At 38.1% G+C, this 15,147-nt stretch overlaps 1 long non-coding RNA gene across 1 annotated transcript; it reads right to left on the bottom strand.

Moving 5' to 3' along the window:
* Positions 1-2,369: 2,369 nt before the first annotated feature.
* On the bottom strand, positions 2,370-2,765 carry LOC120320728. The gene is made up of 2 exons (XR_005560259.1): positions 2,593-2,765; positions 2,370-2,530 (listed from the first exon to the last, which is right to left on the bottom strand). It is a non-coding gene; the product is annotated as an uncharacterized LOC120320728 (long non-coding RNA).
* Between the last annotated feature and the right edge of the window lie 12,382 nt (positions 2,766-15,147).

Below are 15,147 nucleotides of genomic sequence, written 5' to 3'. Positions count from 1 at the left end.
AATCAACATAATATTTGAAGTTTTTGTAACTGATGATTAGGTTGCGTTGATAAATGAGTGCATAACCTGCCTAGCAACAGCGAAAATATGTATTTGGAAAACGAATGTGAATATGTATGACCTACATGTACAGATGTAATATAACATAGCATAAGCTTATAAAAGAAGTTTAGCTAAATAGATAAAGCGACAGCTTTAGCGATATAAGAAAGAAGGGTAAAAAGGGAGACTCGAAGAGTATACTTCATAACTTGAGTTTTATAAAAATACAAGGAGCTAAAACAAATTATTTAATGAACAGCAAAGTGGGAGTGTTTTCTTGTGTATTCTAAAATTGGTCAAATAAAATTGGGTAGTTAAGTTAACCTTTTTTAGTTATCTATATAAATTTTATTTATTGATAAATACTTGTTTAAAGAACTTTTCTTTATTCCACCTTTTTTTTTTGAGGTGAAACATATATATTTGTTCAAACGTCAATCAACCAACTTAATAACTATCATACGTTGAGTAAAAAAGAATGGGCAAAGATGACAGAAACAGAGAAATCAATTTTTAAACCAATTGCTTTAGGACTTTCGAGACATTTTGTCTTCTTGACCAGAGATCGCCCGGATGTCTTTGTTTAAGCCTTCTTCTGGTCGTCGGGTTAGTCAAGGAGGCTACCAGGTGGTTAATGTTAGCTGTAAGGCGTTCCTTGTGTCAGCACGAGTGACGGTTGATCTGTTCTCTGACAGAGGCAATATATAGGTCATTTGCTAGGCTGATGTACCAATCAGTAATTTGAATCATACGCAGTACCCGGTTTTGAAGTCTTTGCAATTTCATGACATTTGAGTCTGAAGCAGTGCAGTATTTGGATGCAGTAGGTAGGGTTAGCATGACATTTGGCTGATATAATCGTTGTGTGCTGTTTCCTGCTAGACGCTTGTCCAAAATCAAAACCAAATACTGACCCTGTGAAGATTATGGGATTATGGACGTCGTTAAGCTCAACTGTAGGAAAGATCTGTCCTCTCAATGAGAAGTTACAGTGCACCATCTGGTTGACCACTTAACAACCTTGGCAAAAGCTTTCTCAATATCAAGGAAAACAGAAGAACAGTAGTGCTTATTTTCAATGGCATTCAAGATGTGCTGGGCAACTCGTTGTGCTTAATCTGGGGTCCTATGATGGTGCGTAAAACCGAAATGGTTGGCATTTTGCACGCTCCTTACTCCCATTATTCTACTTAGAAATATTATTTCAAATATTTTAGAGAATGTGGGTAGCAAGCTTATCGGTTGATATGACTCGACCAGGTTCTCCTGTTGTCCTTGTTTTGGTGTCATCACAGCACACTTCTATTGAATACGAAGTTGAATAGTTGAATAGGAAAACAAGGAACAGCATTCCCTTATTAGATAACGAGCGATAACTTCATAATATTTGTTCATTTGGTCAAAGTATTTCTTCAGAAAATGTATTCGGAATATCTCCAGCTGACCAGTCCAATCAGATAATTTTAAGATGTTATTGCTTAAGGGTCTCATGTTTCTCATTACATAAAGTTTAAATGTGGTCGCGTCTGTTTGACGTTCTTGTAATTATTTGAATTCGCAAGATTGTTTCCAAATGTAGCCACGCCCAGTCTTACATCCAAAAACCGCACAAAACTGCCACGCCCACAATTATTTTGAAAAAAATTGTTGTATTAGTCTTGAAAATTTCTATCGATTTTTGCCAAGCCAAATTTAGAGGCCACAAACCATCCTACGATCACGATTTCAAAACGATTTTTTGGTATAACGAGCGAGGTCTTATAAACATGTTAAAAAAGTCTTTGTTCAAATTATTCGTAAGGCGTTTTATTTTTAAAATCGAACTAAAGAACTAAAAAATAATGTAATAAGCCATTATTTCTTAAAACAATAGCTAGCTTGCCTCACCCGTCAAGAACGGATATTTGGGGAAGCTTTGTGCCTTGGTTGGAATACGATGCATATACGTGGTTCTTGGGAACACCCTTCTTGATGCAACATAGCCATTTAAAAATAAAATTGCAGAAATTGATGTGAATGCCGTCATCCGATTGACCTACATTCAAACAAGCATAGGATCATGATATCCACAATTATTTATATGTAACTATTTTTACTTTCATTGTAGAATTGAATTGTTATGAAATTCGAACAGTTTGACCCTTTTATTTCTGTTACCATACTTATTTTAAAAACCCTCTGTTACAGACAGTCGCTTACACATTCAAGTACCACACTAAACGTTGAAACTATTATCAAAATCTTATTATTACAGTATGTATACCGCCCAGACCGATATTTCAAGCTGCACAAAAGGGACTTTGTGCTTAAATAATAAAACTATAGAGTTAATTTGTTTATATTTTTCTATTAAAACATTCACTATTACAGCGATACAATTCTTAGAAATGTGTGCCAAACTAATACGCCTAGCACATTTTCCATACATCTTCTACGCATGCTCAGCCGATTACGTACTATATTTTTATAATAATATATACAGCGCAGCCTTTTGAAAATATACACAATTGATTATATATTGGCTTACTGACTATAGCATAAAATATTTACCCAAATTACCATATCAAAATTATAACGAATTAGTAGCTCAATCTTTTTCTTTAACTTTATATTTCTGGCTATTCGGACAGCAACATTTCCCAGGAATTAATGAAATTATAAAGAATTTTCGGCAAGACAAAAGCACATGTGCTTCGCAAGTTAAAGATGTATGATGAACCTGTAAGAAAAATTTAATATTAGAAATATGATATAAGCAAATAAATATATTATAAAAAAATTTAGTTTAATGTCTTGTATAGGTCTTCAAAAGAGAAAAAATGATGAGGTCACCGGTTGAACACTACAGCGAATTTATATAAGCATCCTCGAATATTATCTGAAAATTTTAATATGGGGTCCAGAAAAAGGATGATCGCCTACACGAGTTTTTGTGTTCAAAGATAATGTGTTTACGGATAATGAGATGGCACGATCTAGATCAGATTGTAAGTCTAAATGCCACGACATCCTCCTATAGCAGGCATAATTTAATCTTGTTTCCAAAGGTTATTCAGAAAATAGAAGATAATTTTTAAATAAGACAACTTTAAGCCCCCTTTAATAGATAAATTACATAATAAATAGACTTGTCTAACAAAAAGAGAAAAAAATAAGAGAGAACGCTATAGTCGAGTTCCCCGACTATCTGATACCCGTTACTTAGCCAGTGGAAGTGCGAAGGAGAGTCTTCTACACTGACAGTTTTTGGCGGTTTGTGGGCGTTAGAGTGGGCGTGGCCAAAAGTATTTTGGCAAATAGATAGGAATTTACAAGACTAATACAGAAATAAAAAAATTTTAAAACATTTTTCAAAAGTGTGGGCGTGGCAGCTTAAGCCGGTTTGTGGGCGTTAGAGTGGGCGTGGCCAAAAGTTTTTTTGCAAATCGATAGAAATTTATAAGACCAATACAAAGATGAAAAAAATCAAAACATTTTTCAAAAGTGTGGGCGTGGCAGTTTTGGGCGGTTTGGGGCGTTAGAGTGGGCGTGCAAAAAGTTTTTTGGTATATCGATACAAATTTACAAGACCAATACAAAAATGAGAAAATATTAAAACATTTTTCAAAAGTGTGGGCGTGGTAGTTTTGTGCGGTTTATGGGCGTTAGAGTGGGCGTGGCAATATGAATCGACAAACTTGCGCTGCTTCTACATCTTACTGCGAAGGCTCTATTGTAAAGATAGGATTCAAGGAGTTTATGAGTGTACCCGGGCAAGTGTGTTTTAATTTTATGCATGAGACCTTTGAGCCAGACGCGGTCGAATGCTTGAGATACGTCGAGGAATATCGCGCTGCAATATTCCCTATGTTCGAAGGCTGTGCGAATTTGATGTTATTCTGTTTACTTGCTCTATAGTTCCGTGTTTTTCTCTGAAGCCAAATTGATGGGCTGGGATAATGTTGTGGGCTCCCATATATTGTATTATGCGCGTTAGAAGGCATTTTTCGAATAATTTGGACAAGTATGATAATAAACTTATTGGTCTGTAAGATGACGGATAGTAGCCGAGACTTATGATTCCATTGAAGAGTTTACAGATGACCTTAATAGCACAGTACGGAAGTTCCATTGTCATTTTTGTAGTTATTAGGTCACCGCCTGGAGCCTTTTTTGGTTTTAGCTCCCTGATGACATTTGTGATCTCGTTCGGCTGAAATGTAGTTGGCGTGGATTCAGTTTCGAGGTGGATGTGCGGAGGAACATAATCATTAGCTGCGGGGTTATTTGGACTGTTGTGCTACAAGCAACTGAATTACCATGTTCTGTTTCTGAACAAGGGTTTGCATGGTTGTTTTCATGAATGACATAAGTTCCTTCATACTTTGTTGCATGGTGAACATCAAAGATTCCAATTTGCTTTGCGGCTGCACTGGAACCTGCTGAGCATTTTCTGAGTGAGGCTGGGGTGGATTTTCCATGCCTGTTCTTAGTGATTCGGCGTAGGAGATTCCCTTGGTTGTATTTAGCTGCCCAAATGATGATCTGGCTGCCGGCGAAATGATGTCGGTGCGTAGCTGTCGCTCGTCGCATGCTCCTTGTAGGCCGCACAGCCTCTGTAGTTTGCCGTATGGTTTCCTCCACAGCTACCACATTTTTTCATTTGGGGGTCTTCTTTGTTTGCGGGCAGTTTACGGAGTTGTGGAAGTCTCCGCAGACTGCGCAGACCGTCCGAAGTGTGCAGTATGTCTTGGTGTGTCCATACTCTTGGCAGTTTGTGCATTGAACAGGTCCGTTGCGTTTGTGGGGTTCTTCCACGGTGATTCTTGGATGCAGTAAGAGCTGCAGCTTGTAGATCGGGTGCACTTCCTTTTTCTTTAAGGCTTTGCTATCTGGTTCGAGCTCGACCTTGAAAAGTGGTTGCGGTTTTTTGTTTCTGTTAACAATATTGCTAACATTTTTGGTACAGGAGCCCCTGGTTCCATACCTTTTAGCACAACTTGCAGTCCCTTTCTGCTTTTTAGTTGATAGGTGTAACAGTTCTTTTTTGTGTCTTCCAGGTACTTAGACACAGCTCGGAAGTGTTCTTCGGACTTCATTTGAACCTTTGTTTTGTGTATGTTCCCTTTTATGAGCGGAAAAACATGGAAATTCTCGTCCCCGACCAGCGCAACAATTTTGTTGACCAGGGCGCTTGAACTTTTTTCCCTTATGTAAATAGGTGGGGGCTTAGGTTTCCTTTGGGTCTCCTGCCCCAACTCTGGTTGGTTGTTGTCCGCCTCTGCTAAGATGGAGAAACGGTTTTCATTGGAGCTCCTCGTTTGGTCGGTGCTTTTGTTGGTTCGGTTGATCTTCGGTTTATTACCAACCGTGTTGAGTGGACTAAGCTTGCGCTTAATCTGGATGTAGCGGTCCATACCGGTCTGTATAGCCGGGACCGCTTGTTGCTTATCGAAGCTAACTGTTTTTGTTGCCATTTTATTTTGTTGTGCGGCCGTTGGGACCGAACTCGCAATATTGGTAGTTGGTTTAATTATTGGTGCTTATTTTGCTGCGACTGCAGAAATTTTAGCACTGCTTGTTGTTGGAGCTTCATTCAGCAAAGCCGGCGGTGGTGGGGTTTGGCATTGGTAACTCCATGATGCGGGAGTTGGGGTGAGCAGAGGGGGTGTGCAGGAGCTGGCGCTCTTGCTGTCGACGGTCAGTAGAGTCGAGTTGCTCTTTGTCGACTTCTGATTTTGATCTATATCGCTAGTTGAGAAATAAGAGTAGCAAGCATTTCTTGGGTTGACGGCTTCTACGCACATTCTTTTGATCGCTGCTCATTTTTTCGAGCTTGTTATGCGTGGCACTAATTTGTTTAAATTAAATAAGCACTTGTATTAATCATAACACTAGTTATGATTATATTTTTCTTTGTTTTTTTTTAATTGTTAGCGTCTTTTCGCACTGTTTGGACTGCTCCAGTCCAATATTCTTTAAGTTTTATTCTTTAATTTTTTACTATTTCATCCACTATTTTAAATTGTTTTCCCGGAGCTCGCTCGAGACCACGTCCGCTCTATGTGGGAGTAGAGATGTATTTCACTTATTCAAATTTGAATTTTAACGATTCTCGCCAAATGGACAAGGTGTGGCAGCGCAGTTGGTCTGGCAACGCCACTCGGTTTGTTTGATCGATTGGCAGTTCTATCAGCTGGGCCACCCTTTCGTTTTCGCGATCGGATGGTAGCACCATCAGCTGGGCCACACCCGCATTCTTCGCGATAGGTTGGCAGCGCTATCAGCTGTTTAGTCAGCCAGGCCTTCCGCTAGAATTGTTTATATTTTACAATTGACCGAAATAAGAAGTGGTGAATCCTCGTTGTTCCACATGTGAACGTGCAGCAAACAAGGGGTGCAACTTTTGTGCAACTTTGCACAGTCTTCGACTATTTCTGACAGCAACGTCGTTAGAAGTAGTTAAATTTCGCGCAGCGTTTTAAAAACACGTCCGGTATTTGAAATTGCAAAGAGTTCAAAACCGGGTACTGCGTATGATTCAAATTACTGATTGGTACATCAGCCTAGCAAATGACCTATATATTGCCTCTGTCAGAGAACAGATCAACCGTCACTCGTGCTGACACAAGGAACGCCTTACAGCTAACATTAACCACCTGGTAGCCTCCTTGACTAACCCGACGACCAGAAGAAGGCTTAAACAAAGACATCCGGGCGATCTCTGGTCAAGAAGACAAAATGTCTCGAAAGTCCTAAAGCAATTGGTTTAAAAATTGATTTCTCTGTTTCTGTCATCTTTGCCCATTCTTTTTTACTCAACGTATGATAGTTATTAAGTTGGTTGATTGACGTTTGAACAAATATATATGTTTCACCTCAAAAAAAAAGGTGGAATAAAGAAAAGTTCTTTAAACAAGTATTTATCAATAAATAAAATTTATATAGATAACTAAAAAAGGTTAACTTAACTACCCAATTTTATTTGACCAATTTTAGAATACACAAGAAAACACTCCCACTTTGCTGTTCATTAAATAATTTGTTTTAGCTCCTTGTATTTTTATAAAACTCAAGTTATGAAGTATACTCTTCGAGTCTCCCTTTTTACCCTTCTTTCTTATATCGCTAAAGCTGTCGCTTCATCTATTCAGCTAAACTTCTTTTGTAAGCTTATGCTATTTGTATATATGGTGAGCTTTCCCTTGGGCAGTCTGCATCTCCCAATAAAACAGAGCATAAATATATGTACATTAATATATGCCAATCTTTCATTCATGCTATATGCATCTCCCAATAAAACGGAGCATATATATAGTAGCATAATATGCTTCTCATATTACGCTTACATAAACTTAAACCTAACAAAAACAATGCGCATACAATCTTGCGCGTGCATAAATACACAACATAACGTAACGACTCACTTCGAGCCGATCAAAACTCTGTACATTCAGTCTTAAGCTGACAGTTTTAAAATAAAGACGCTCACCGAAATCGTTCGTGTTTTAATTTTTACTTGGCTTCAGCGTTGATCTTTGTCTTCGTTACAGACGGATCATTTATTTGACTCAAGAAAATAGTAACTACGTAAGTGGCGCAGTCGGTAGGATGAAACATTGTTGATGCTAGAGAAACCCTATTCAATTCTTCAATCATCATCCGCTAAAGAACTTTCGCAAATCGTGTCGGTAATATCGGTACAATTGGTTCACAACAAAAAGTGCCAACCAACGGTGTACCTAATCCCACAAAGTGATTGTGAACGTGAAACAACTTAAAATTATAAAAATTTTAAGAAGACGCCTTTGAATTCGCTGAGTAGTAAATCCACAAAAGGTTACTCAAAACAAAGCGAAATAGCAAAGTGTGCAACAAATAATAACAGCTAAACTAAGTGAAAACCAAATAAACGTAAATACAACTAAGTGAACTACAATAACAACAGTTAACCTAAGCGAAAAATAAACTTAACCAGAAAAAAACGAAAAATAATAATAACAGTGTAACTTAGTGAAAACTAAATAATCTTAATTACAACTAAGTGAACCATAATAATAACAGCTAAATTAAATGAAGACTAAATAAACTCAATTACAACTAAAACGAATTATAACGATAACAGTGCAACTAAGTGAAATATTATAATAATAAGTGAGCGAACTACAAGAAACCCTACCCAAGTTACGAACCGACAAATAAACCAACAGCAAATACACAAACATTAATCAAAATTCAAAGCCAACAAACCATAATGGCAGTAGCAGCGCCAACACAAATAGAACTGTCTGACTCGAATATGATTCAAGTCGAAAGACAAATACACGCAATCGAGGTTTTCAACGGAGATCCTAACACCTTGTACACTTTCATCAGTCGCATCGACTTCATCTTGGCTCTTTATCAGACTACAGATGAAAGGCAGAAGTTAATAATCTTTGGACACATCGAACGGAACATCAGTGGCGATGTTATCCGCGCCCTCGGAGTGACCAACCTCAGCAACTGGAGTGAACTCAGGACTCAACTTATACTTAACTACAAGCCCCAAGCACCGAACCACCAACTTCTAGAGGAATTCAGGAACACACAATAACATTCGTCATTTCCTTGAAGAAGCCGAAAGAAAACGGCAGATACTTATAAGTATAGTTATAGTTGTTGTATTAATACAAACCAGCATCGAAAATCTAATTCAAAAACTTCCAAGCCACATTTATCTCAGAATAATTAACTGTAATATTCCAAACCTGAGATCATTAATAAACATATTACAAGAAAAAGGTCTTTACGAGGCACCAACCTCAAGTAATGATAATATAAAGCCAACTTCAATTCCAAACAAAGTAACAAACGCTCCCCAAAACAGGCAAATGAGCAATCAAACCAGACCCCTTGCACCCTTCCAACCATTCTATAACAACGTCTATCAACCCTATCACCAAGCATATTCTCATGTACCCAGTTTTAACACAAATCCGATACCTCAATATCAAAATAGACCTATCTACCCACAACCTAACATACCTCTGACACAAGCACCCAGACCAAACACAGCTTTTAACCGACAAAATATTTTTGACCAAAATCGCTTTGGACCTAGCCACACTCACATGCCTACAATATATCCACAAACCGGAAACGTACGGACTAATAACCCAATAAAAAGACAGAGACCATCAGACAGCGGACAGTCTGAAATGAGCACAGAAGAGATAAGATACCAAGAAGTATCGTCTAATCAACCCGAATATCCTTATAACTATAATTACTATTATCCCTACTATCCAGAATATTTTCAACCTCAGCCTTATCCCTATCAATCGAACTATACCCCAGAATTAATTCAATGTCCCCCTGAAAAGAACTATGACAATTCAGAAACAACAGAAAAGGAGACACAAATGACAACAAATGACAACGAACCAGACGACCCCGAACAAGCAGAAAATTTTCGGCTAGTAGCCCCGGATCAAGCCAATATATAACGATCAAACATAATAATACCGAATTGAAATGTCTAATTGATACAGGATCTACGATAAATATGCTCACGCGAAATATTTTTCAAACACCAACACAAGAAACCAATTACCTAATCCACACCAGTAATGGCCCGTTAATAATTAATGAACTTACGAATATACCACCTAACAACTACTTCCCTATTGCCCAAGAGTTCTTGATCCACCAGTTCTCAGATCATTATGACATGCTGATTGGACGCAAATTGTTGTCCGAAGCCAAAGCAATAATCGAGTATAAAAAGAAAACTGCCACTCTATTTAACAAAATATACAAGATAAAAGACGGTAACAACATTACAGAACAGAACCATATTCAAATGGACACTTCATTTCCACAAGACCCCACTTACTTAGAAACCTCCACACTTCAGGAGAACTTGTTCCGATTAGAACACCTTAACGTAGAAGAAAAACTGAAACTAACCAATCTACTGACAAAATACCAAGACATCCAATTTCGCGAAGGTGACAAGCTCACGTTCCCAAACCAAGAAAAACATATTATTAACACCACACACAATATCCCCGTCTACTCTAAAGCTTATAGTTATTAACAGACATATGAAAAGGAAGTAGAAAAACAGATCCAGGATATGTTAGAACAGGACATTATCCGAGAAAGTAATTCACCATACTGTAGCCCCATTTGGGTCGTACCTAAAAAACTAGATGCTTCTGGACAGCAGAAGCTTCGTATCGTAATAGATTATAGGAAATTGAACGAAATAACAATAAACGACAGATACCCCATACCAAACATAGATGAAATATTAGGGAAACTAGGGAAGTCAAATTATTTCACAACAATAGATCTTGCAAAGGGCTTTCATCAAATAGAAATGGACTCAGAGTCAATAGCCAAAACTGCCTTCTCTACAAAATATGGACACTACGAGTACACACGAATGCCATTTGGGCTTAAAAATGCCCCCGCTACATTTCAAAGATGCATGAACAATTTACTCCGTCCACTTTTAAATAAATGCTGTCTAGTATACCAAGACGACATCATAGTTTTCTCCACATCTTTAGAAGAACATCTTCAAGCCTTACAAGCTGTTTTCGAAAAATTATCACAGGCAAACTTAAAATTACAACTAGATAAATGCGAGTTCTTAAAACAAGAGACAACTTTCTTAGGACATGTTATTACTAAAGACGGGATGAAACCAAACCCGGATAAAATCAAAGCTATAGTTAAATATCCGTTACCAAGAAAAACTAAAGAAATTAAAGCCTTTTTAGGACTTACAGGATATTATAGGAAATTTATACCTAACTTTTCAGACATTGCCAAACCCCTGACCAAGTGCCTAAAGAAAGGAGCAACAATAGATATAAACAGTTTAGAATACTTAGAAGCATTCCAAAAGTTAAAATTATTAATCTCTGAAGATCCGATCCTAAAAATACCGAATTTCGAGAGGAAATTTACATTGACAACAGATGCCAGCAATGTAGCTTTAGGAGCTGTTTTATCACAAGACGGACACCCTATTAGTTACATCAGCAGAACACTAAATGAACATGAAATCAATTACAGCGCTATAGAAAAGGAATTATTAGCAATAGTTTGGGCAACCAAAACTTTCAGACATTATCTATTAGGGCGACACTTCGAAGTAGCTTCTGACCATCAACCATTGTGCTGGCTACACAAACTAAAAGAGCCTAACTCCTAGTTGACTAGATGGAAGATTAGACTATCGGAGTACGACTTCGATATAAGGTACATCAAAGGGAAAGAAAACCATGTCGCGGACGCACTGTCTAGAACCAAAATAGAACAGACATTTTTCGGAGAATCCACGCAACATAGCGCGGAAGAAGATAGTAGAGGACTAATAGGCCTATCTGAAAAAGCAATAAACTACCATAAAAGACAAATCATTTTTTCGAAAGGTCCCAATAATAATACAGAATATGAAACCTATTTCAAGAAACAAATAGTACGTATCTCCTATGCAGAAATGACCTTCGAAACAGCCAAACAATACTTACTAAACCACTTTTGTTCGAAGAATAGCGCCCTTTACATCGAAAGCGATGCTGATTCAAAGCGCGTACGCAGAAACCATGAATCCAAAGTGTACAAAGATTTTCCGAAGTCTCGTCTTATTAAAAAACAATCCTACTTATGCAAAATTCAAAGAATTAATCCTAAACACACACGAAAAGTTATTACACCCAGGAATTCAAAAAACTGTAAAACTCTTTAGCGAAACTTACTACTTTCCTAATAGCCAACTCCTTATTCAAAATATAATCAATGAATGTCAAGTTTGTAACTTAGCCAAGACAGAACACCGCAATACAAAAATGCCAATGAAAATTACCCCTAAACCCGAACATTGCCGCGATAAGTTTGTAATAGATATCTATTCTTCTGAAGGGAATCACTATTTGAGCTGTATCGATGTTTACTCCAAATTCGCCACTCTCGAACAGATAAAGACAAAGGACTGGATAGAATGTAAAAACGCCTTAATGCGTATATTTAATCAGTTGGGGAAACCTAGACTTCTTAAAGCAGACAGAGACGGCGCATTCTCCAGCCTAGCCCTTAAACGTTGGCTCGAAACCGAAGACGTAGAATTACAACTTAACACTACGAAAACAGGTGTCGCTGACATAGAGAGGCTACACAAGAAATTCTGACGACAACGAGACCAAGTTAAGTAAAATAGAAACAATCCTTTACATCTACAATCACAAGACCAAACACGACACTACTGGACAAACCCCCGCTCACATATTCATTTATGCCGGACAACCAATTCTAGATACACAACACGATAAGGAAGTTAGAATTAACGAAATAAACAAAAACAGAACCGAATACAATGTTGACACTAGATACAGAAAGGGACCATTACAAAAAGGAAAATAGAAAACCCATTTAAATTAACAAAAAACGTCGAACAAACTGACGAAGACCATTATAAAATCACCAATAGGAATAGAGAGACACATTACTACAAAACTCAATTTAAAAAACAGAAAAAAATTAATGAACTTCCCATTCTGCCCCTGGTTCATCATAATACTCCTCCTCACGTCTACAAAATTATGCCAAACCCAACAACTTCAAATCAACAACATTGACAATAACCACGGATACCTCCTATTTTCCGATAAATCGATTCAAATCCCTTCAGAATACGAACATCATTGTCTTCGCGTAAACCTTTCCGATATAGATAACCTAACCCACTATTTTAACAATAAGATAACTAACTACACTAATATTCCCCAAATTGACCTTTTGTACAATAAAATGCGAAGAGAACTTGAAAAGTGGTTGCGGTTTTTTGTTTCTGTTAACAATATTGCTAACATTTTTGGTACAGGAGCCCCTGGTTCCATACCTTTTAGCACAACTTGCAGTCCCTTTCTGCTTTTTAGTTGATAGGTGTAACAGTTCTTTTTTGTGTCTTCCAGGTACTTAGACACAGCTCGGAAGTGTTCTTCGGACTTCATTTGAACCTTTGTTTTGTGTATGTTCCCTTTTATGAGCGGAAAAACATGGAAATTCTCGTCCCCGACCAGCGCAACAATTTTGTTGACAAGGGCCTTGAACTTTTTTCCCTTATGTAAATAGGTGGGGGCTTAGGTTTCCTTTGGGTCTCCTGCCCCAACTGTGGTTGGTTGTTGTCCGCCTCTGCTAAGATGGAGAAACGGTTTTCATTGGAGCTCCTCGTTTGGTCGGTGCTTTTGGTGGTTCGGTTGATCTTTGGTTTATTACCAACCGTGTTGAGTGGACTAAGCTTGCGCTTAATCTGGATGTAGCGGTCCATACCGGTCTGTATAGCCGGGACCGCTTGTTGCTTATCGAAGCTAACTGTTTTTGTTGCCATTTTATTTTGTTGTGCGGCCGTTGGGACCGAACTCGCAATATTGGTAGTTGGTTTAATTATTGGTGCTTATTTTGCTGCGACTGCAGAAATTTTAGCACTGCTTGTTGTTGGAGCTTCATTCAGCAAAGCCGGCGGTGGTGGGGTTTGGCATTGGTAACTCCATGATGCGGGAGTTGGGGTGAGCAGAGGGGGTGAGCAGGAGCTGGCGCTCTTGCTGTCGACGGTCAGTAGAGTCGAGTTGCTCTTTGTCGACTTCTGATTTTGATCTATATCGCTAGTTGAGAAATAAGAGTAGCAAGCATTTCTTGGGTTGACGGCTTCTACGCACATTCTTTTGATCGCTGCTCATTTTTTCGAGCTTGTTATGCGTGGCACTTATTTGTTTAAATTAAATAAGCACTTGTATTAATCATAACACTAGTTATGATTATATTTTTCTTTGTTTTTTTTTAATTGTTAGCGTCTTTTCGCACTGTTTGGACTGCTCCAGTCCAATATTCTTTAAGTTTTATTCTTTAAGTTTTCACTATTTCATCCACTATTTTAAATTGTTTTCCCGGAGCTCGCTCGAGGCCACGTCCGCTCTATGTGGGAGTAGAGATGTATTTCACTTATTCAAATTTGAATTTTAACGATTCTCGCCAAATGGACAAGGTGTGGCAGCGCAGTTGGTCTGGCAATGCCACTCGGTTTGTTTGATCGGTTGGCAGTTCTATCAGCTGGGCCACCCTTTCGTTTTCGCGATCGGATGGTAGCACCATCAGCTGGGCCACACCCGCATTCTTCGCGATAGGTTGGCAGCGCTATCAGCTGTTTAGTCAGCCAGGCCTTCCGCCAGAATTGTTTATATTTTACAATTGACCGAAATAAGAAGTGGTGAATCCTCGTTGTTCCACATGTGAACGTGCAGCAAACAAGGGGTGCAACTTCTGTGCAACTTTGCACAGTCTTCGACTATTTCTGACAGCAACGTCGTTAGAAGTAGTTAAATTTCGCGCAGCGTTTTAAAAACACGTCCGGTATTTGAAATTGCAAAGAGTTCAAAACCGGGTACTGCGTATGATTCAAATTACTGATTGGTACATCAGCCTAGCAAATGACCTATATATTGCCTCTGTCAGAGAACAGATCAACCGTCACTCGTGCTGACACAAGGAACGCCTTACAGCTAACATTAACCACCTGGTAGCCTCCTTGACTAACCCGACGACCAGAAGAAGGCTTAAACAAAGACATTCGGGCGATCTCTGGTCAAGAAGACAAAATGTCTCGAAAGTCCTAAAGCAATTGGTTTAAAAATTGATTTCTCTGTTTCTGTCATCTTTGCCCATTCTTTTTTACTTGATTGACGTTTGAACAAATATATATGTTTCACCTCAAAAAAAAAAGGTGGAATAAACAACAAGTATTTATCAATAAATAAAATTTATATAGATAACTAAAAAAGGTTAACTTAACTACCCAATTTTATTTGACCAATTTTAGAATACACAAGAAAACACTCCCACTTTGCTGTTCATTAAATAATTTGTTTTAGCTCCTTGTATTTTTATAAAACTCAAGTTATGAAGTATACTCTTCGAGTATCCCTTTTCACCCTTCTTTCTTATATCGCTAAAGCTGTCGCTTCATCTATTCAGCTAAACTTCTTTTGTAAGCTTATGCTATTTGTATATATGGTGAGCTTTCCCTTGGGCAGTCTGCATCTCCCAATAAAACAGAGCATAAATATATGTACATTA

The sequence above is a fragment of the Drosophila yakuba genome, chromosome 2L (genome assembly GCF_016746365.2).
Source record: "Drosophila yakuba strain Tai18E2 chromosome 2L, Prin_Dyak_Tai18E2_2.1, whole genome shotgun sequence".
In the NCBI taxonomy this organism is placed as follows: domain Eukaryota; kingdom Metazoa; phylum Arthropoda; class Insecta; order Diptera; family Drosophilidae; genus Drosophila; species Drosophila yakuba.
This window is presented reverse-complemented; position numbering and strand designations above follow the sequence as displayed.